The sequence below is a fragment of the Oncorhynchus mykiss genome, chromosome 11, assembly GCF_013265735.2.
Source record: "Oncorhynchus mykiss isolate Arlee chromosome 11, USDA_OmykA_1.1, whole genome shotgun sequence".
Lineage (NCBI taxonomy): Eukaryota > Metazoa > Chordata > Actinopteri > Salmoniformes > Salmonidae > Oncorhynchus > Oncorhynchus mykiss.
The window spans coordinates 81,443,547-81,467,211 of NC_048575.1; positions in this window are offsets into that span (position 1 = coordinate 81,443,547).

The following is a 23,665-nucleotide window of genomic DNA, read 5'->3' on the forward strand; positions in this document are numbered from 1 at the left end:
TAACAGAAACTGAGAGTTGACAGCTCAGGTCATTGAATCTGTTCCTTTACGATAGTGATCTGAATCTGTTTCTTTACGATAGTGGTCTGAATCTGTTTCTTTACGATAGTGATATGAATCTGTTTCTTTACGATAGTGGTCTGAATCTGTTTCTTTACGATAGTGGTCTGAATCTGTTTCTTTACGATAGTGATATGAATCTGTTTCTTTACGATAGTGGTCTGAATCTGTTTCTTTACGATAGTGATATGAATCTGTTTCTTTACGATAGTGGTCTGAATCTGTTTCTTTACGATAGTGATCTGAATCTGTTTCTTTACGATAGTGGTCTGAATCTGTTTCTTTACGATAGTGATCTGAATCTGTTTCTTTGCGATAGTGGTCTGAATCTGTTTCTTTACGATAGTGATATGAATCTGTTTCTTTACGATAGTGGTCTGAATCTGTTTCTTTACGATAGTGGTCTGAATCTGTTTCTTTACGATAGTGATATGAATCTGTTTCTTTACGATAGTGGTCTGAATCTGTTTCTTTACGATAGTGATATGAATCTGTTTCTTTACGATAGTGGTCTGAATCTGTTTCTTTACGATAGTGATCTGAATCTGTTTCTTTACGATAGTGGTCTGAATCTGTTTCTTTACGATAGTGATCTGAATCTGTTTCTTTGCGATAGTGGTCTGAATCTGTTTCTTTATGATAGTGATCTGAATCTGTTTCTTTACGATAGTGGTCTGAATCTGTTTCTTTACGATAGTGATCTGAATCTGTTTCTTTACGATAGTGATCTGAATCTGTTTCTTTACGATAGTGATCTGAATCTGTTTCTTTACGATAGTGATCTGAATCTGTTTCTTTACGATAGTGATCTGAATCTGTTTCTTTACGATAGTGATCTGAATCTGTTTCTTTACGATAGTGATCTGAATCTGTTTATTTACGATAGTGGTCTGAATCTGTTTCTTTACGATAGTGATCTGAATCTGTTTCTTTACGATAGTGATCTGAATCTGTTCCTTTACGATAGTGGTCTGAATCTGTTTCTTTACGATAGTGATCTGAATCTGTTTCTTTACGATAGTGATCTGAATCTGTTTCTTTACGATAGTGATCTGAATCTGTTTCTTTACGATAGTGATCTGAATCTGTTTCTTTACGATAGTGATCTGAATCTGTTTCTTTACGATAGTGATCTGAATCTGTTTCTTTACGATAGTGGTCTGAATCTGTTTCTTTACGATAGTGATCTGAATCTGTTTCTTTACGATAGTGATCTGAATCTGTTCCTTTACGATAGTGGTCTGAATCTGTTTCTTTACGATAGTGATCTGAATCTGTTTCTTTACGATAGTGATCTGAATCTGTTTCTTTACGATAGTGATCTGAATCTGTTTCTTTACGATAGTGGTCTGAATCTGTTTCTTTACGATAGTGATCTGAATCTGTTTCTTTACGATAGTGATCTGAATCTGTTCCTTTACGATAGTGATCTGAATCTGTTTCTTTACGATAGTGATCTGAATCTGTTTCTTTACGATAGTGATCTGAATCTGTTTCTTTACGATAGTGATCTGAATCTGTTTCTTTACGATAGTGATTTGCTTCAGGAATATATCTAATATTGGCAACACTAGTCTTCCATCTGGCTCTGCTTTTAACCTCCTGATAGAATGAGTCCCTGTTCAAGAACTCACTTTTATTTCCCAAAACATTCACAGTACACAGCACAGCAGAGTTCAACCGGAGCCTCCAAATCTGTGTGTGTATGCCAGTGCACGTGTGTGTGTGTGTGTGTGTGTGTGTGTGCACCAGCCTCTGTGTACACAATTTTTATGAGAAAGATAACTTATGGGAAAGATCCCTGGCATGGCCTGTTGACCCTGCAGCTGGCAGAGTGTGGCTAGCTCTCTGTCTACCATACCGAGAATGAACCTGAACTTCCACACACCACGGGAGGCACCTTAATTTGGGAGGACGGCTCATAGTAATGGCTGGAACGAAATAAATGGAATGTTATTGAACTCATGACACGTACGCAAACACACACACACAATGAGACTAAGATGAGGGCACACGTCTTGCCGGTTCCTGCTCCACTTTTTTCTTTTTTTGCCCTTAATTATTACTTTGTTTACTCAGAATGTAATGTCCTTAGTGACAAACACTGTATCCTGAATGTGTCTGAGCGGAAACCAGATTGCGTACCGGAGAGAATGCTATAGACATCGAGAAAGCCAGTCATTTGATTATTGACAAGTCTTTTTCCAACATTTTTGATAAACAGGCCAAGATAGAAATTGACCTATAACAGTTAGGATCAGCTTGATCTCCCCTTTTAAATAATGGACACACCGTGGCTGCCTTCCAAGCAATGGGAACCTCCACAGAGAGGAGAGACAGGTTATTAAAAGTCAGAGATAGGGCTTGGTGATGATAGGGGCAGCAACCTTAAAGAAGAAAGGGTCTAAACCATCTGACTCTGATATTTGTTTTAGGATCAAGTTTAAGGACTTATTTTAGCACATCAGACTCAGTGACGTCTGCAGGGAGAAGCAGGGCAGTGGGAAATAGAGGGAGGAGCATCATTAGAAAGAGGTTAGGAGATGAGGAAGTGTTGGACGGGCAAGGAGGCGTGGCTGAGTCAAATATGAACCCTGACTTATTGAAGTGGGTGATTAAAGAGCTCAGCTAATGCACTCCTTGTCAGTTTTTTTTAAAATTTTAATTGTATTTATTTTACCTTTATTTAACTAGACAAGTCAGTTAGACAAATTAAACAAATTCTTATTTTCAATGATGGCAGGTTCAGGGGCAGAATGACAGATTTGTACCTTATCAGCTCAGGGGTAGGAACTTGCAACCTTCCGGTTGCTAGTCCACCGCTCTAACCACTAGGCTACCCTGCCGCCCTAGTAACAACCACATCATCAACATAAAGGGACATGGGCGGAGGGTTAATTCTCCATGTCATTCACTGTTTTTCCAGAACCTCTCAAAACTGACTTAATGGCCAAATGTATCCTTTTTAAACTTTGTAGTCAATTTTGACACTAGAATGAATGTTTCTGACCCCACATAGGCTGTTTTAAGGGTCAGTTGACCTTTAATTAGAACAAGCTACAACTTCAGGGGGGGGGGGGGGGGGAATCAAATATAAAGATGAAATAATCTGAATAAGGAGCTGTCACCTGCTACGAATCCAAACTCTAGAACTAGAACGATCCCAGAAACACCTACTCTTTACTCTTTATACCACAGCATCAAATTAAAAGTTCTCCAATTACGGTCTAACCATTGTTTTTTGTAACGGTGTGGAGGTCTGGACGGGATATAGCTCCTCCAGTTGTCACAGCTGACAGCCTCTGAACTAAAGCTTTAGGTTTCAGGAAGCTGTTCTGTTCTGGTCGTCTGGAGCTAAACAGCTTTACTGTCAGGGGTCAGGTGAGCCACTGAACACTCCTTTAGGTGGTGGTTGGACAGGTAAAAGGTTTCTGTTTTGTAGGATTCGACTTCTATTTCCACCCTTGAATGTTGGCAAACAGTTACATTTCATCAGCATACTTCCTTGAGTGCACTTTGCTCAGAGATTCCTACGCAGGCTTGGTTTTCAAAGGCTGAATTTGAAATGCTGACAACTCGACAGTGGTACGACAACACACAGGTGTTAATAAGGAAAGTGTTTTTTTTTTTAAAAGGCGCGAATAACAATAATCACGGTGGCTGTGTTCTCACCGTTGGTGGCCAGTCACGTCATCCCTTGGCTTTCCTGTACAGGACGTCCTGTTTAAGGAACACCTTGGCAGGAGGCAACATGTCTTAAGGCCAAATGAATGAACCATCTAACAAAAAAAAAAAAGAGGCTAATGCAAGAGTGGCCGTCCCTAAAGTACATCTTTATTGTTCTGTAACGATTTACATGACATATGTTTATGTTGTTCATAAAGCACATCTAATCATGACATATAAAGAGCATTATTAAAGCATAATAATAGTAATAATAATAGTAATAAAAATGTATTTTTTTATGTTTTTGGAGCATTTTGTTAACGGTTTTTTTCTGCACAACAAGGATGAGGAAATGAATCGCTGGTTGCGGTAAGTTTTGTAAAAAATAAAAAATAAAGTGAAATTGCAACAACTAAAAGTGTCTAGACCCTTCTATAAACTGTCATTTAAAACAAAAATAGAGATTTGGTTGTAAGAAAGCAAACTTCTCCGTTAAGTAACTTTCTCCCCTCTGTCGTCAAGCTAAGCCGAGCCACGGTAAACAGAGCCACGGTAATCCGAGCCACATTCAAGTCATATTTGTGACCTGTTTCAGGAAACTAGGTGTATGTCGCAAGTCTTGACTTCACAGGAGAGCCAATTAAACGTTGAAAAAAATATATATGTTTTTATCAAAATGTGATTTTGTCCAGAAATGCCTTCTGGAACATGTGAGCTTTAATGTGCCTTAATAACAAACTTGTAAATATGTAAATATAAATAAAATGGTTAAATTATTTGGTTTAGCCACAGAAAAAGTCAGTAACCTTCCCAGTAGCCATGATTGGCTGAGACAATGAGTGGGCTGGACATGCCGAGTTCGGAGTTCGGATTGGTCTGCCATATAGAAGGCTTCTGTCTACTTGAGTTGGTCAGCCTGTGTTGGTAATCCTGTTGAAGGTGGCTTTTAAAAAAAAGTATTGTGTAGTAGAGCGGGTTTTGAAATCAGTGGAATTAGAGTATGATAGCTGAAGAGATGGAGAAAACACCTGTCTGGATTACATCTTCAAACTAAGGGCAACCTTGGTATGGCATCCATGACAGGGAGACGCGGCCATCATGCATGTTGATGTATGCGGGTAAGACATGTTCAGATGTTACACGTTTCTAATTTTGACAGAAAGTGGTTACATATTAAGCTAAAGTGTACTGTTAGCTAGCTAGCTAACGTTAGCTGGCTGGCTCCCTAGCTAACGTTATGTGTATGATGTTATTATTCGTATCCCAGAACCTTTTACTTTGCTAGTTAGAGCCTAATGCTAGCTAGCTAACATTGAACCTGGTTGGTTAGCTCCCAGCAGATTCATTCAGGGTAGTAACGACATGATTTGGCACTATGTTCATTGTTGTTTAACTAGCTAGCTACATGTCTTAAGCTAAAGTGTACAACACCCGTTGAGTATGGCCGGTGACAGTAAATGTCGGCAAAAAAAAGCGTAATGTAATTGTTGCCAGCAGTGCTGGTTAGGCTGTTTTCATGTTATCCAGAGGTAAACAAATCGTCAGCCAGAGCATCAAGTGTGCACTCTGAACGCTCTGAGAGAGAAACGAGATGGGTGGGGCTAAAGCTTAAGAGGGTGCGAACGATGCTGATTGGGTGTAGACAAAGAAGAGCTTTCCAGTCGTAGTACTAAAAAATTCAAGGGCCATTTTCTAAAAAAATGAGTTTACAAGTTGATCAACTTTCAAAGCAGAATTCCTTACCCATTGTTCCTCAAAAATGCATTGTACGATATACCATTTTGTAGCTCTAGGTGTCTACTTTTATCCACTGTAAAAAATAAAAATAAAAACAATTTCAAATGTTTCTACATAAGACCATATCCAGGCCGTGAGTCACATTTTTGTTCAGTGTACATACATTAATCAAAGGACAGTACAGATTCACAGAATACAGCCGATGTCAAAGCTAAACAAATCATTTTCTACCTTCAGCCGTGCTTCTACTAAAACTACAGATCTAACTGGGTGATCAATAAATCATGGTGTGTATGTACGTTGCTAGGTCTTAGCAGGTGAATGGTTCATTTTCTAATGATTATGCTAGCTATCTATCTATCTATGGCTCCATACAGAATCAAGCTAGCTAGCTATCTATCTATGGCTCCATACAGAATCAAGCTAGCTAGCTATCTATCTAAGGCTCCATACAGAATCAAGCTAGCTATCTATCTATCTATGGCTCCATACAGTATCATGCTAGCTAGCTATATATCTATGGCTCCATACAGAATCAAGCTAGCTAGCTATCTATCTATGGCTCCATACAGAATCAAGCTAGCTATCTATCTATCTATGGCTCCATACAGTATCATGCTAGCTAGCTATATATCTATGGCTCCATACAGAATCAAGCTAGCTAGCTATCTATCTATGGCTCCATACAGAATCAAGCTAGCTAGCTATCTATCTATGGCTCCATACAGAATCAAGCTAGCTATCTATCTATCTATGGCTCCATACAGTATCATGCTAGCTAGCTATATATCTATGGCTCCATACAGAATCAAGCTAGCTAGCTATCTATCTATGGCTCCATACATAATCAAGCTAGCTAGCTATCTATCTATGGCTCCATACATAATCAAGCTAGCTAGCTATCTATCTATGGCTCCATACAGAATCATGCTAGCTATCTATCTATCTATGGCTCCATAAAGAATCAAGCTAGCTATCTATCTATCTATGGCTCCATTCAGAATGAAGCTAGCTAGCTAGCTAGCTTAAAATAGCTTGCAAAATAACTTTACCTAATCTATTGCGGTACTACAAATTATGTTCACAACGCATCAGTTAGACACATCCAATTTGTGTTTACAACTACAAATCTATTTTGCACGCTCAAATCATTGTTAATGACTCACCTTCATAGATGACACGTCATCTGTTACTCCCCAGTAGAGGGCCTTTGCTACAGACAGACAGACAGACAGGCAGGCAAGGCAGGCAGGCAGGCAGGCAGGCAGGCAGACAGGCTGGGAGGGCCAGGGCCAGGGCTGGTGGGGAGGTTAGAGTTGGGAGGGCCAGGGCTGGTGGGGAGGTTAGAGCTGGGAGGGCCAGGGCTGGTGGGGAGGTTAGAGCTGGGAGGGCCAGGGCCAGGGCTGGTGGGGAAGTTAGAGCTGGGAGGGCCAGGGCTGGTGGGGAGGTTAGAGCTGGGAGGGCAGGGCCAGGGCTGGTGGGGAGGTTAGAGCTGGGAGGGCCGGGCCAGGGCTGGTGGGGAGGTTAGAGCTGGGAGGGCAGGGCTGGTGGGGAGGTTAGAGCTGGGAGGGCCGGGCCAGGGCTGGTGGGGAGGTTAGAGCTGGGAGGGCCAGGGCTGGTGGGGAGGTTAGAGCAGGGAGGGCCAGGGCCAGGGCTGGTGGGGAGGTTAGAGCTGGGAGGGCCAGGGCTGGTGGGGAGGTTAGAGCTGGGAGGGCCAGGGCCAGGGCTGGTGGGGAGGTTAGAGCTGGGAGGGCCAGGGCTGGTGGGGAAGTTAGAGCTGGGAGGGCCAGGGCATGGGCTGGTGGGGAGGTTAGAGCTGGGAGGGCCAGGGCTGGTGGGGAGGTTAGAGCTGGGAGGGCTTGGAGTCTGGAGACTGATTTATTCACAGTGGATCCGCTCGGCTTTCCACCCAGGCCCCGGGCCAGCCTGTCAGCCAGGCTGAGGAGATCAGAGGAGAGGAGACTTCATTTGTTGTTATACTAACGTTCTACTTGGACAGACTTGTCAACTCAGAGGACACAGACATAGACACAGACATAGACACAGACATGGACACATACTACCACTGACTTGGCTGGGTAGCAGGCAGACAGGCAGATAGACAGGCAGGCAGATCGACAGAGACAGGCAGACAGAGGCAGAGAGGGTGGCAGACGGAGGCAGAGAGGGAGGCAGACACAGCAGGTAGACAGACACTTGTTAAAAATTGACATGTTTGCTGTGTAATGATCCTGTTTCTCTTATTGTGAACATTTTTCATCACAGTGATGCATCTATGTGATGAATGCTGGTTTTCCAGAAATCGTGGTTGAAAGATTATTGAAATTAGGAGGGAAATACGGAAATTCTCCTACCGGGATTTCTGGAAAACCTGGGAATTTTTGGAAAGTTACAAAAATGTTGCAACTGTATGTATGCTGTATGTAATTTCCTCTTTAGTATATCAGCTGCTCCTAACAGCGTTGACCAGAACCCTGATTGTGTGATGCTGGTCTATGCCCTAACCAGGAGGAACAGCGTTGACCAGAACCCTGATTGTGTGATGCTGGTCTATGTCCTAACCAGGAGGAACAGCGTTGACCAGAACCCTGATTGTGTGAGGCTGGTCTATGCCCTAACCAGGAGGAACAGCGTTGACCAGAATCCTGATTGTGTGATGCTGGTCTATGTCCTAACCAGGAGGAACAGCGTTGACCAGAATCCTGATTGTGTGATGCTGGTCTATGCCCTAACCAGGAGGAACAGCGTTGACCAGAACCCTGATTGTGTGATGCTGGTCTATGTCCTAACCAGGAGGAACAGCGTTGACCAGAACCCTGATTGTGTGATGCTGGTCTATGTCCTAACCAGGAGGAACAGCGTTGACCAGAACCCTGATTGTGTGATGCTGGTCTATGTCCTAACCAGGAGGAACAGCGTTGACCAGAACCCTGATTGTGTGATGCTGGTCTATGCCCTAACCAGGAGGAACAGCGTTGACCAGAACCCTGATTGTGTGATGCTGGTCTATGTCCTAACCAGGAGGAACAGCGTTGACCAGAACCCTGATTGTGTGATGCTGGTCTATGCCCTAACCAGGAGGAACAGCGTTGACCAGAACCCTGATTGTGTGATGCTGGTCTATGTCCTAACCAGGAGGAACAGCATTGACCAGAACCCTGATTGTGTGATGCTGGTCTATGCCCTAACCAGGAGGAACAGCTTTGACCAGAACCCTGATTGTGTGATGCTGGTCTATGCCCTAACCAGGAGGAACAGCGTTGACCAGAATCCTGATTGTGTGATGCTGGTCTATGTCCTAACCAGGAGGAACAGCGTTGACCAGAACCCTGATTGTGTGATGCTGGTCTATGTCCTAACCAGGAGGAACAGCGTTGACCAGAACCCTGATTGTGTGATGCTGGTCTATGCCTTAACCAGGAGGAACAGCGTTGACCAGAACCCTGATTGTGTGATGCTGGTCTATGTCCTAACCAGGGAGGAACAGCGTTGACCAGAACCCTGATTGTGTGATGCTGGTCTATGTCCTAACCAGGAGGAACAGCGTTGATCAGGACATCTCATTTGATTGAAATAGATACACTTTGATATCTCAGCTGTTTGTTTTAGCAAATACAGAAGTGATAAGGAGAGCGGACGGCTTCTCCAATCTCTTTTGCATAACTTTTACTTATACAGGTTTGTCTCACTGAGATAAACAAATCTTCTGGAAGAGAGACGCTGTTCAAAATAGCAGCAGTGGGCAGGAAGTGAGGAAATCTTTGTTGGGGCTGTTGTGGATGTTGTGGCTAGATGTTATACAGCTACAGACAGGAGTGACTTTTCATAGCAGGTTAGGACAGCATTTTAGGTAACCTTAACCCTATTTCTAACCTTAACCTTTTACTAAATCCGAGTGTTTCTTAGTAGTCTTAAAACGAATCAACTTTGAAACAAAAGTAAACACCTCACACACATGGTAATGGGCTTAAAAATGGGTAATGGGCTTGTACCATGTCAGATATAGAGGGGACATGTAGTACATGTTGAGTTAGCATCCCAATTTGACACTTTATTTACTTCACAGAAGATTGAAATATAAAAACCGTTTGACATTGGATCACAGGATTTTCGGCAGCTCTTTTGAAATAATGTAAAAAAACAATTATGAAATTATGAAAAATATTAACATTCCACCCATGAGGCCACTAGAGGGCGATTTGACCATTTGACTGAAGGAAAGGGGGAGTAACCCAATTCTCCTGAACACTGTCCTAACCTTAGCCTCATTAACACACATTCTCCTAACCTGCTGTGTAAATTCTCCTAACCTGCTGAGTAAATTCTCCTAACCTGCTGAGTAAATTCTCCTAACCTGCTGCGTAAATTCTCCTAACCTGCTGCGTAAATTCTCCTAACCTGCTGCGTAAATTCTCCTAACCTGCTGCGTAAATTCTCCTAACCTGCTGAGTAAATTCTCCTAACATGCTGAGTAAATTCTCCTAACCTGCTGAGTAAAGTAATTTCCGTCCATAGCTGTATACCATCTAGTCAAAACCATGTTTGAATGGCCATGCTTTAAGTAACAAGTTATGTCCACAACATGGTCACAACTAAACTATAAGTTATCAGAGAATACAAGTTGTTTTTTTGTTGTTGCTGTTTGCTTGTTATTTGAATCTATATCAGCAACATCTGTGGTAATATTGTTCTATTCATGTCTCATCAAGGAACATTTCCCTCAGTAGATTGAGGAGATAGGCTGAAGCGGTAGCTATTAGGTACAGTGGGGCAAAAAAGTATTTAGTCAGCCACCAATTGTGCAAGTTCTCCCACTTAAAAAGATGAGAGAGGCCTGTAATTTTCATCATAGGTACACTTCAACTATGACAGACAAAATTAGAAAAAAAAATCCATAAAATCACATTGTAGGATTTTTAATGAATATATTTGCAAATTATGGTGGAAAATAAGTATTTGGTCACCTACAAACAAGCAAGATTTCTGGCTCTCACAGACCTGTAACTGGTAGTGGGAGAACTTGCACAATTGGTGGCTGACTAAATACTTTTTTCCCCCACTGTAGGTATTGTCGACAGACACATCCATTTCTCTCCGATATACTGTATTTCACTGTGGAACCTTTTGTCACAATGAAAGGTGTTTTATTGCATCCATGTCAGGTAATTGCCTCAATAGTAAGAGGCAGCAAAACAAAAAAACGGTTTGGTTTAGGGGGCAGATAAGGGAGATAGCTAGCAGATTCCAGTGGGCATTCATTACGTTACAAAACACACGCGTAAGGTTCAAAACATCCACATCAACTAATAATGCAAGTTCTCGTGTCTTCAGAAGGTCCAAGCATTGCGCCCCCCCCCCCCCCCTCCTCCTCACCCCCAAACACACACACACATACATATGATGCTGATAATCAAATGTTACCAACAGCCAAGCCCACGCCAACAATCCGCATTACTAGTTTTCCCAGAGATCAGACTGACATATTTTCTTGGGGAAGCCTGTGTCGTGGCTTTGCGGCTGCTAAGCTTCTTTTTTTTAGGCAGGACTTAAGCTGTTTGAGTTGACTTTGGTTTAATGCCCCCCCCCCATTCTGTCTTCTAGATAAAGAAATACTTCGAGCTGGAGCCTTTAGCCAGGGGGAAGCGTTGGATCCTGGAGGGCAGTACGACAAACAACATGGTGGCCGTGAAGGAGAACTTTATCCAGCTAATCAGACTACTGGAGGACACGGACACAGGGCTACCCGCAAGGATATGATGCTAATGCTACATTAGACACAGGGCTACTCGCAAGGATATGATGCTAATGCTACATTCGACACAGGGCTACCCGCAAGGATATGATGCTAATGCTACATTAGCATCTTATAGCAAAGGACATCATAGCTTACAATTCTAGGGAGAGAGAACGTTTCTGTAATGTTACTCGTAATGTTCCCATAATGTTTGTCCAGTTTTCCGTTAGTTAAGGGAACATTCTATGTTAGCAAAGAAAAACTTCTGAGAACCTTTTTTAGCATGGTGTTAAAGTTAGGAGAATATTCCCTTAAATGTCAAGCAGAACTTATCTAGAACGTGGTTACAACGTTCTCAGAATATAGAACATTAATGTTCTAGACACGTTTTGTAGGACGTTGCAAGGACATTCCCGTGTACAGTTTTCTGAGGGTTGGGAGAACATTCATGCAACGTTCCCATGAAACTTGTCTAGAACATTTATAATCTTAAGTTCTGAGAACATGGTAATCATGTTCTGGGTTAAGGTCTACTTGACATTAAGGGAATGGTCTCTTGGAAACGTTCCTTGCGCATCACGGGAACATTCCTATGAAAATGTTAGTTTATGAACAAATGAGACTCTAAAGGGAACATTCTCTAAAGTTGTGGGAACATTTGTTGTTAGCTGGCATGGCGATAATGATACTAATATTGATGCTACGTTAGCATGTTGAGTCAAAGGATGGTATGACGTTAATGCTAATGTTAGCTCGTTGAGTCGAAAGATAATATGATGTTAATGCTAACGTTAGCATGTTGAGTCAAAGGATGGTATGATGTTAATGCTAACGTTAGCATGTTGAGTCGAAGGATGGTATGACATTAATGCTAACGTTAGCATGTGGAGTCGAAGGATGGTATGACGTTTAATGCTAACATTAGCATGTTGAGTCGAAGGATGGTACGACATTAATGTTGTGAGTGAAAGGACAACCACAGCAAGACCTGCCTGTGACCACAGTCACACATTAACATGGTGAAACGTCTTTGCGTTCATTTAGTTGATTTTGGAGTTGTGTTTTGTTCTCACAGACTCTCGTCTCGCCCAGTTTTGGAAGCGGGATTAAGTAAATGGAAGCAGCGCAGCACAGAACAGCAAATTAATCTGTAAGCATTCAACAGAACAGCTACACAACACATCCTCCTTTTCCAAAACAAACTCAGTTCCATTCAATCCACCAACTGATGCAGTTGTTTTGTTCGTAATGAAGGAAACTCTGTCAACTTTCTCAGTGATGGAAGCTGTTTGTTTACCACTATGTGTGCCATGTCAATGAAACCTCCGCGGCGCCATTCACAGCGTACGGCATTCCTCAAGTCGTCATCATGAACACACTGCAGTGACTGCAGCTCATCTGTAAATATGTTTAACATTTGGGATAATTGCTTTACCGTATGTCCATCTGAGCAGCACATATTAGCCAGAAATTAGACAGAAAAGTGCCAGTTGTCAAGTGGTCCTTGTTGTTCAGTCCTGATAACTAACAATGTTCTGGGATTCAAGGAATGAGGTCTGAAGCCTTCTGTTGTGTGTTGACATACGGTAGTTTCAGAGAAGTGGGTAGTTAAAAACACAGCAAGACGAGTAGGCAGGCGGACAACATCCCCCTTTGAGTCTTAATGTCCCTAGGAAGGTCCCATACTAGTCTCTAGGTCTATAATAGGATATTCTTATGCAGAATAATCTGTATGGCAAGACAGAAGTACTATAGAACACGGGATGAAGGGGGTATGGGTCGTATGGGATGGGGTGGAATGCTAATATCAATCGCCAACAGCTGCGTCTGACATGGTTTTGTCCTGCCTGCCAACCTAATGCCTTCCAACTGTCTGTCTGTGAAGACCCCCCTGTCTAACACCCTAGGACCCCCCAACACATCTCGAACCCGCCAACACACCCCCACCACATCCCGGACCCTCCAACACCCCCCCCCCCCACCACATCCTGGACCCTCAACACACCCCCACCACATCCCGGACCCTCCAACACACCCCCACCACATCCCGGACCCCCAACACACCCCCACCACATCCCGGACCCCCCAACACACCCCCACCACATCCCGGACCCCCCAACACACCCCCACCACATCCTGGATCCCCAACACAACCCCGGAACCCCCCGGACCCCAACACACCCCCACCACATCCCAGACCCCCAACACACCCCCACCACATCCCGGACCCCCAACACACCCCCACCACATCCTGGACACCAAAAAACACCCCCACCACACCCCAGAACCCCCCGGAACCGCAACACACCACCGTACTCCCAACACATTCTGTAAATGTCACGTTTTATAAACATTTGACAGAGATTCCTAGGGATGTTGCTCTGAAATGGCTGTGATATTATAAACACAGTGGTGTAAAGTACTTAAGTAAATATATATATATATATATATATATATATACTTTAAAGTACTACTTAAGTAGTTTTTTTTGTTGGTATCTTTACTTTACTATTTATATTTTGGAAAACTTTTACTTCACTACATTCCTAAAGAAAAGTATGTACTTTTCAACTCTAGACATTTTCCTTGACACCCAAAAGTAGTAGTTCCATTTCGAATGCTTAGCAGGACTGGAAAATGGTCCTATTCACATCAAATGGTCATCCCTACTGCTGTTCTGGCGAAGTCACTAAACACAAATGCTTCATCTGTAAAGTATGTCAGAGTGTGCCCCTGGCTATCTGAAAATCATGCCATCTACTTTACCTTTATTTAACTAGGCAAGTCAGTTAAGAACAAATTATTATTTACAATGATGGCCTAGGAACAGTGGGTTAACTGCCTTGTTCGGGGGCAGAACGTCAGATTTTTACCTTGTCAGTTCAGGGATTCAATCTTGCAACTGTTCGGTTACAAGTCCAACGCTCTAACCACTAGGCTACGTGCTGGTTACTGGCCCAACACTCTAACCACTAGGCTACCTGCTGGTTACTGGTCCAACACTCTAACCACTAGGCTACCTGCTGGTTACTAGTCCAACGCTCTAACCACTAGGCTACCTACTGGTTACTAGTCCAACACTCTAACCACTAGGCTACCTGCTGGTTACTAGTCCAACACTCTAACCACTAGGCTACCTGCTGGTTACTAGTCCAACACTCTAACCACTAGGCTACCTGCTGGTTACTAGTCCAACACTCTAACCACTAGGCTACCTGCTGGTTACTAGTCCAACACTCTAACCACTAGACTACCTGCTGGTTACTAGTCCAACGCTCTAACCACTAGGCTACCTACTGGTTACTAGTCCAACGCTCTAACCACTAGGCTACCTGCTGGTTACTAGTCCAACGCTCTAACCACTAGGCTACCTGCTGGTTACTAGTCCAACACTCTAACCACTAGGCTACCTGCTGGTTACTAGTCCAACACTCTAACCACTAGGCTACCTGCTGGTTACTAGTCCAACACTCTAACCACTAGACTACCTGCTGGTTACTAGTCCAACACTCTAACCACTAGGCTACTTGCTGGTTACTAGTCCAACGCTCTAACCACTAGGCTACCTGCTGGTTACTAGTCCAACACTCTAACCACTAGACTACCTGCTGGTTACTAGTCCAACACTCTAACCACTAGGCTACCTGCTGGTTACTAGTCCAACACTCTAACCACTAGGCTACCTGCTGGTTACCAGTCCAACACTCTAACCAGTAGGCTACGTGCTGGTTACTAGTCCAACACTCTAAACACTAGGCTACCTGCTGGTTACTAGTCCAACACTCTAACCACTAGGCTACGTGCTGGTTACTAGTCCAACACTCTAACCAGTAGGCTACGTGCTGGTTACTAGTCCAACACTCTAACCACTAGGCTACGTGCTGGTTACTAGTCCAACACTCTAACCACTAGGCTACGTGCTGGTTACTAGTCCAACACTCTAACCACTAGACTACCTGCTGGTTACTAGTCCAAGACTCTAACCACTAGGCTACCTGCTGGTTACTAGTCCAACGCTCTAACCACTAGGCTACCTGCTGGTTACTAGTCCAACACTCTAACCACTAGGCTACGTGCTGGTTACTAGTCCAACACTCTAACCACTAGGCTACGTGCTGGTTACTAGTCCAACACTCTAACCACTAGGCTACGTGCTGGTTACTAGTCCAACACTCTAACCACTAGGCTACGTGCCGGCCCATTCCGTATTATAAGGAATTTGATACTTGATACTTAAGTATATTTTAGTAATTACATATACATTTGATACTTAAGTATATTTAAAACCAAATACTTTTAGACTTTTACTCAAGTAGTATTTTACTGGGTGACTTTAACTTTTACTTGAGTCATTTTCTTTTAAGGTATCTTTACTTTTACTCAAGTATGACAATTGGATACTTGTTCCACCACTGCAACACCAGACTCCCCATTTGCACCCTACCCAAGCCCCCTACCCACCCCATCCCAGAACCCCAGTCCACTGCCAGCTCCACTCCCTATTCCAGTACTTTCTAGCTGTGGTATTTACAAGATTCCCCCCCACCCCCCTCTTCCCAGATGCAAATTTGGAAGTGGGCCCAGCAGAGATCATTGTGGCATGGTCTTCATTTTTCATGCCTCGAAAGGAAGCAGGAGGTCAGTTAGACAATTTTGGGATGAAAGTATTTCAGTATAACCTTCTGGTTTTGTAGGCTAAGCATTAGCCAATCTATTGTATTAAAAGCACCTCTTTGTCGCACCATTCACAAACTCGCATCATTCACTACTACATTGTGTGGAAATAAATATCGATCAGTCATATTTGTCTCTGTCTGCAAATCGTCACGCTCCTATTGAGGTAGGGTATATTATTCAAAACAATAGCTCATGGGGAGGTGCAAGTACCTGTTTTTTTGGCTTCGTGCTGTTCACTGACAGATTTTCTGCAAGTTCCCACTGTAGGTTATGCTGTAGGTTAATGGGCTACATCCACAGATCATAGAAAGCAAATCTCATTTTAGTTCTGTGAGAGAAACTGGTCTCACACGGCCACGCGTTGGTTCTTTTGGTTCTCACACGGCCACGCGTTGGGTCTCACACGGCCACTCGTTGGTCTCACACGGCCACGCGTTGGTTCTTTTGGTTCTCACACGGCCACGCGTTGGTTCTGTTGGTTCTCACACGGCCACGCGTTGGGTCTCACACGGCCACTCGTTGGTCTCACACGGCCACGCGTTGGTTCTTTTGGTTCTCACACGGCCACGCGTTGGTTCTGTTGGTTCTCACACGGCCACTCGTTGGTCTCACACGGCCACTCGTTGGTCTCACACGGCCACGCGTTGGTTCTTTTGGTTCTCACACGGCCACGCGTTGGTTCTGTTGGTTCTCACACGGCCACGCGTTGGGTCTCACACGGCCACTCGTTGGTCTCACACGGCCACGCGTTGGTTCTTTTGGTTCTCACACGGCCACGCGTTGGTTCTGTTGGTTCTCACACGGCCACTCGTTGGTCTCACACGGCCACTCGTTGGTCTCACACGGCCACGCGTTGGTTCTTTTGGTTCTCACACGGCCACGCGTTGGTTCTGTTGGTTCTCACACGGCCACTCGTTGGTCTCACACGGCCACTCGTTGGTCTCACACGGCCACGCGTTGGTTCTTTTGGTTCTCACACGGCCACGCGTTGGGTCTGTTGGTTCTCACATGGCCACTCGTTGGTCTCACACGGCCACTCGTTGGTCTCACACGGCCACGCGTTGGTCTCACACGGCCACTCGTTGGTCTCACACGGCCACTCGTTGGTCTCACACGGCCACTCGTTGGGTCTCACACGGCCACTCGTTGGGTCTCACACGGCCACGCGTTGGTTCTGTTGGGTCTCACACGGCCACGCGTTGGTCTCACACGGCCACGCGTTGGTCTCACACGGCCACTCGTTGGTCTCACACGGCCACTCGTTGGTCTCACACGGCCACTCGTTGGTCTCACACGGCCACTCGTTGGGTCTCACACGGCCACTCGTTGGGTCTCACACGGCCACGCGTTGGTTCTGTTGGGTCTCACACGGCCACGCGTTGGTCTCACACGGCCACTCGTTGGGTCTCACACGGCCACTCGTTGGGTCTCACACGACCACTCGTTGGTCTCACACGACCACGCGTTGGGTCTCACACGGCCACTCGTTGGTCTCACACGGCCACTCGTTGGTTCTGTTGGTTCTCACACGGCCACTCGTTGGTTCTGTTGGTTCTCACACGGCCACTCGTTGGTTCTTTTGGTTCTCACACGGCCACGCGTTGGGTCTGTTGGTTCTCACATGGCCACTCGTTGGTCTCACACGGCCACTCGTTGGTCTCACACGGCCACGCGTTGGTCTCACACGGCCACTCGTTGGTCTCACACGGCCACTCGTTGGTCTCACACGGCCACTCGTTGGGTCTCACACGGCCACTCGTTGGGTCTCACACGGCCACGCGTTGGTTCTGTTGGGTCTCACACGGCCACGCGTTGGTCTCACACGGCCACGCGTTGGTCTCACACGGCCACTCGTTGGTCTCACACGGCCACTCGTTGGGTCTCACACGGCCACTCGTTGGTCTCACACGGCCACTCGTTGGGTCTCACACGGCCACGCGTTGGTTCTGTTGGGTCTCACACGGCCACGCGTTGGTCTCACACGGCCACTCGTTGGGTCTCACACGGCCACTCGTTGGGTCTCACACGACCACTCGTTGGTCTCACACGACCACGCGTTGGGTCTCACACGGCCACTCGTTGGTCTCACACGGCCACTCGTTGGTTCTGTTGGTTCTCACACGGCCACTCGTTGGTTCTGTTGGTTCTCACACGGCCACTCGTTGGTCTCACACGGCCACTCGTTGGGTCTCACACGGCCACGCGTTGGTTCTGTTGGGTCTCACACGGCCACGCGTTGGTCTCACACGGCCACGCGTTGGTCTCACACGGCCACTCGTTGGTCTCACACGGCCACTCGTTGGGTCTCACACGGCCACTCGTTGGTCTCACACGGCCACTCGTTGGGTCTCACACGGCCACGCGTTGGTTCTGTTGGGTCTCACACGGCCACGCGTTGGTCTCACACGGCCACTCGTTGGGTCTCACACGGCCACTCGTTGGGTCTCACACGACCACTCGTTGGTCTCACACGACCACGCGTTGGGTCTCACACGGCCACTCGTTGGTCTCACACGGCCACTCGTTGGTTCTGTTGGTTCTCACACGGCCACTCGTTGGTTCTGTTGGTTCTCACACGGCCACTCGTTGGTCTCACACGGCCACTCGTTGGTCTCACACGGCCACTCGTTGGTCTCACACGGCCACTCGTTGGTCTCACACGGCCACTCGTTGGTCTCACACGGCCCCTCGTTGGTCTCACACGGCCACGCGTTGGTCTCACACGGCCACTCGTTGGGTCTCACACGGCCACGCGTTGGTCTCACACGGCCAGGCCAGGCGTTGGTCTCACACGACCAGGCCAGGCGTTGGTCTCACACGACCAGGCCAGGCGTTGGTCTCAAACATAGGTTACAATGTTGCACAAACCCGGGTCGGCCCAACCCGAATCAACTCTTAGAATATCAGGCCTGGGCTGAAAATCAACTTTTTCACATTCATTTTTTTGGGGGGGGGCAGGAGAACTAACGAAGAGCCAACTCAAATTAACTTTGATTTATTTTCTTAATATGCTTACACTGCAAAATGTTTGATTGATTTTTCACGACAGGAGTGGTACCAGATCTGGCCAAATAGGTTCCGGAAAGAAACAGTCCAAAACAGAGAGGTGACTCCTCCTCCTCCACCTACTCTCTGTGTGGGGGCAGCCTCCCCATAGACGCCTCTCCTCGACCCTGATGGGGGGGCAGCCTCCCCATAGACCCCTCTCCTCGACCCTGATGGGGGGGCAGCCTCCCCATAGACCCCTCTCTTCGACCCTGATGGGGGGGCAGCCTCCCCATAGACCCCTCTCCTCGACCCTGATGGGGGGGCAGCCTCCCCATAGACCCCTCTCCTCGACCCTGATGGGGGGAAGCCTCCCCATAGACCCCTCTCCTCGACCGTGATGGGGGGAAGCCTCCCCATAGACCCCTCTCCTCGACCCTGATGGGGGGCAGCCTCCCCATAGACCCCTCTCCTCAACCCTGATGTGGGGGCAGCCTCCCCATATTACTCTCCTCGACCCTGATGGGGGGGCACCCTCCCCATAGATCCCTCTCCTCGACCCTGATGTGGGGGCAGCCTCCCCTTAGATCACTCTCCTCGACCCTGATGGGGGGGGGGGGGCAGCCTCCCCATAGACCACTCTCCTCGACCCTGGTGGGGGGCAGCCTCCCCATAGACCACTCTCCTCAACCCTGATGGGGGGAAGCCTCCCCATAGACCCCTCTCCTCGACCCTGATGGGGGGAAGCCTCCCCATAGACCCCTCTCCTCGACCCTGATGGGGGGAAGCCTCCCCATAGACCCCTCTCCTCGACCCTGATGTGGGGGCAGCCTCCCCATAGACCACTCTCCTCAACCCTGATGGGGGGGAAGCCTCCCCATAGACCCCTCTCCTCGACCCTTATGGGGGGAAGCCTCCCCATAGACCCCTCTCCTCGACCCTGATGGGGGGGGGGCAGCCTCCCCATAGACCCCTCTCCTCGACCCTGATGGGGGGCAGACTCCCCATAGACCCCTTTCCTCGACCCTGATGGGGGGAAGCCTCCCCATAGACCCTTCTCCTCGACCCTGATGGGGGGCAGCCTCCCCATAGACCCCTCTCCTCGACCCTGATGGGGGGCAGCCTCCCCATAGACCACTCTCCTCGACCCTGATGTGGGGCAGCCTCCCCATAGACCCCTCTCCTCGACCCTGATAGGGGGGAAGCCTCCCCATAGACCCCTCTCCTCGACCCTGATGGGGGGAAGCCTCCCCATAGACCCCTCTCCTCGACCCTGATGGGGGCGAAGCCTCCCCATAGACCCCTCTCCTCGACCCTGATGGGGGGAAGCCTCCCCATAGACCCCTCTCCTCGACCCTGATGGGGGGAAGCCTCCCCATAGACCCTCACCTCGACCCTGATGGGGGGAAGCCTCCCCATAGGCCACTCTCCTCGACCCTGGAGGGGGGAAGCCTCCCCATAGACCCCTCTCCTCGACCCTGATGTGGGGGCAGCCTCCCCATAGACCCCTCTCCTCGACCCTGATGGGGGGGGGCAGCCTCCCCATAGACCCCTCTCCTCGACCCTGATGGGGGGCAGCCTCCCCATAGACCCCTCTCCTCGACCCTGATGGGGGGAAGCCTCCCCATAGACCCTTCTCTTCGACCCTGATGGGGGGCAGCCTCCCCATAGACCCCTCTCCTCGACCCTGATGGGGGGCAGCCTCCCCATAGACCACTCTCCTCGACCCTGATGGGGGGCAGCCTCCCCATAGACCCCTCTCCTCGACCCTGATAGGGGGGAAGCCTCCCCATAGACCCCTCTCCTCGACCCTGATGGGGGGAAGCCTCCCCATAGGCCACTCTCCTCGACCCTGGTGGGGGGCAGCCTCCCCATAGACCACTCTCCTCGACCCTGATGTGGGGGCAGCCTCCCCATAGACCACTCTCCTCAACCCTGATGGGGGGGAAGCCTCCCCATAGACCCCTCTCCTCGACCCTGATGGGGGGAAGCCTCCCCATAGGCCACTCTCCTCGACCCTGGTGGGGGGGGCCTCCCCATAGACCACTCTCCTCGACCCTGATGTGGGGGCAGCCTCCCCATAGACCACTCTCCTCAACCCTGATGGGGGGGAAGCCTCCCCATAGACCCCTCTCCTCAACCCGGATGGGGGAAAGTCTCCCCATAGACCCCTCTCCTCGACCCTGGTGGGGGGCAGCCTCCCCATAGACCCCTCTCCTCGACCCTGATGGGGGGGGGGGCAGCCTCCCCATAGACCACTCTCCTCAACCCGGATGGGGGAAAGTCTTCCCATAGATCCCTCTCCTCGACCCTGATGTTCCCGGAGGACATGCTCTCGGCGGGATTAAAGATAAACAGTGACTCGGCTTCCCGGAGGGGATACCATAAACACAAGCCCTGCCCTGCGGTGACGCACCACAAGCCACCATATGACACCGCTCAGTTTCGACTGTTCTGTTGTTGTCCCTGTGACGGGGTGAAACCAGGAAACCAAGAGGAGAATTGGGGATAATGGGGAGGTGTTTCCTCTCTATGCATGTCAACACCCACCACCACCTTCCAACGCAAACACACACACACCCTTTTGTAAAACAAACACACACACACACACACACAAACACCCCTTTTGGAAAACAAACACAACATAAACAGACCAGATAATTAGAGCTCAATTTCAGCCAAATGATTGTCCAAGCATTTCTCCACATGGCTAAGCTAAATAACACATTTAGATTGATGCCTTTGATGCTCCATTTCAGGATAATGCCAGATGGGTTGGTCCATTTTTTTCCCAGATGGGTTGGTCCAGTTTTTTCCCAGATGGGTTGGTCAATTTTTTACTTTGAATATTTGTGCAAAATGATCATTATCTGACTAATAATGGAGGCCTAAAGGAATAAAATGGGCTGTTGTGGGACTCTCAGGAAAAAATTGGGTTGGTTTATTAGAAATGCCAGATTCTGGTCCCAGTCCACCCCTGCTCCTAATATGGTATCTATCCATCCATAGCTCCACCCCTGCTCCTAATATTGTATCTCTCCATCCCTAGGTCCATCCCTAGCTCCACCCCTGTACTTAATATTGTATCTATCCATTCATTGGTCCATCCCTAGGTCCATCCCTAGCCCCACCCCTGCTCCTAATATAGTATCTATCCATTCCTAGCTCCACCCCTGCTCCTAATATTGTATCTATCCATCCCTAGCTCCACCCCTGCTCCTAATATTGTATCTATCCATCCCTAGATCCATCCCTAGCCCCACCCCTGTTCTTAATATTGTATCTATCCATCCCTAGCTCCATCCCTAGCTCCACCCCTGCTCCTAATATTGTATATATCCATCCCTAGATCCATCCCTAGCCCCACCCCTGTTCTTAATATTGTATCTATCCATCCCTAGCTCCATCCCTAGCTCCATCCCTAGCTCCACCCCTGCTCCTAATATGGTATCTATCCATCTCTAGCTCCACCCCTGCTCCTAATATGGTATCTATCCATCCCTAGCTCCACCCCTGCTCCTAATATTGTATCTATCCATCCCTATCTCCACCCCTGCTCCTAATATTGTATCTATCCATCCCTAGCTCCACCCCTTCTCCTAATATTGTATCTCTCCATCCCTAGCCCCACCCCTGCTCCTAATATGGTATCTATCCATCCCTATCTCCACCCCTGCTCCTAATATTGTATCTATCCATCCCTAGCTCCACCCCTTCTCCTAATATTGTATCTCTCCATCCCTAGCTCCACCCCTGTTTTGGGAAGACTCTGGGGCGAGACATATTATAGACATGTTTAGAGAATACCTAAATAGAAGATCAGTGATAGATGAGAAATGAGATCTAATGACGCATTTATTTACAGTACGGTTCCCAGCTCTGTTAACTGACACACACACACGCACACACGCACACACACACACACACACACACACACACACACACACACACACACACACACACACACACACACACACACACACACACACACAATAGAGAGATTCCATGAGCCTTGCATAAGTATCTTTCGAGGAGAGTTGTGATCGAGGTGTGAAGACAGAACAGCACATTCTTGATTCTTCATCTTAATGAATTAGACCCTGCCAAACGATAAGAGCTAGAATCGCTTTGATGCGATGCGCCAAATGATCTTGCTAATGATTGTGTGTGTGTGTGTTCTTTGAGTTCTTATCTTCATGTTTAAAACTGATTTACTTGATAAATTATACATGCAGCCATAAAGCCTTTTATAACAGCTAAATAACACACAACATTTGTTATGGTTATAGCATCTGGTATGTACTGTAGAATCTTATGTAGCATGTCATAACATTTGTTATGGTTATAGCATCTGGTATGTACTGTAGAATCTTATGTAGCATGTCATAACATTTGTTATGGTTATAGCATCTGGGATATACTGTAGAATCTTATGTAGCATGTCATAACATTTTTTAATGGTTATAGCATCTGGTATGTACTGTAGAATCTTATGTAGCATGTCATAACATTTGTTATGGTTATAGCATCTGGTATGTACTGTAGAATCTTATGTAGCATGGTCATAACATTTGTTATGGTTATAGCATCTGGTATGTACTGTAGAATCTTATGTAGCATGTCATAACATTTGTTATGGTTATAGCATCTGGTATATACTGTAGAATCTTATGTAGCATGTCATAACATTTGTTATGGTTATAGCATCTGGTATGTACTGTAGAATCTTATGTAGCATGGTCATAACATTTGTTATGGTTATAGCATCTGGTATGTACTGTAGAATCTTATGTAGCATGGTCATAA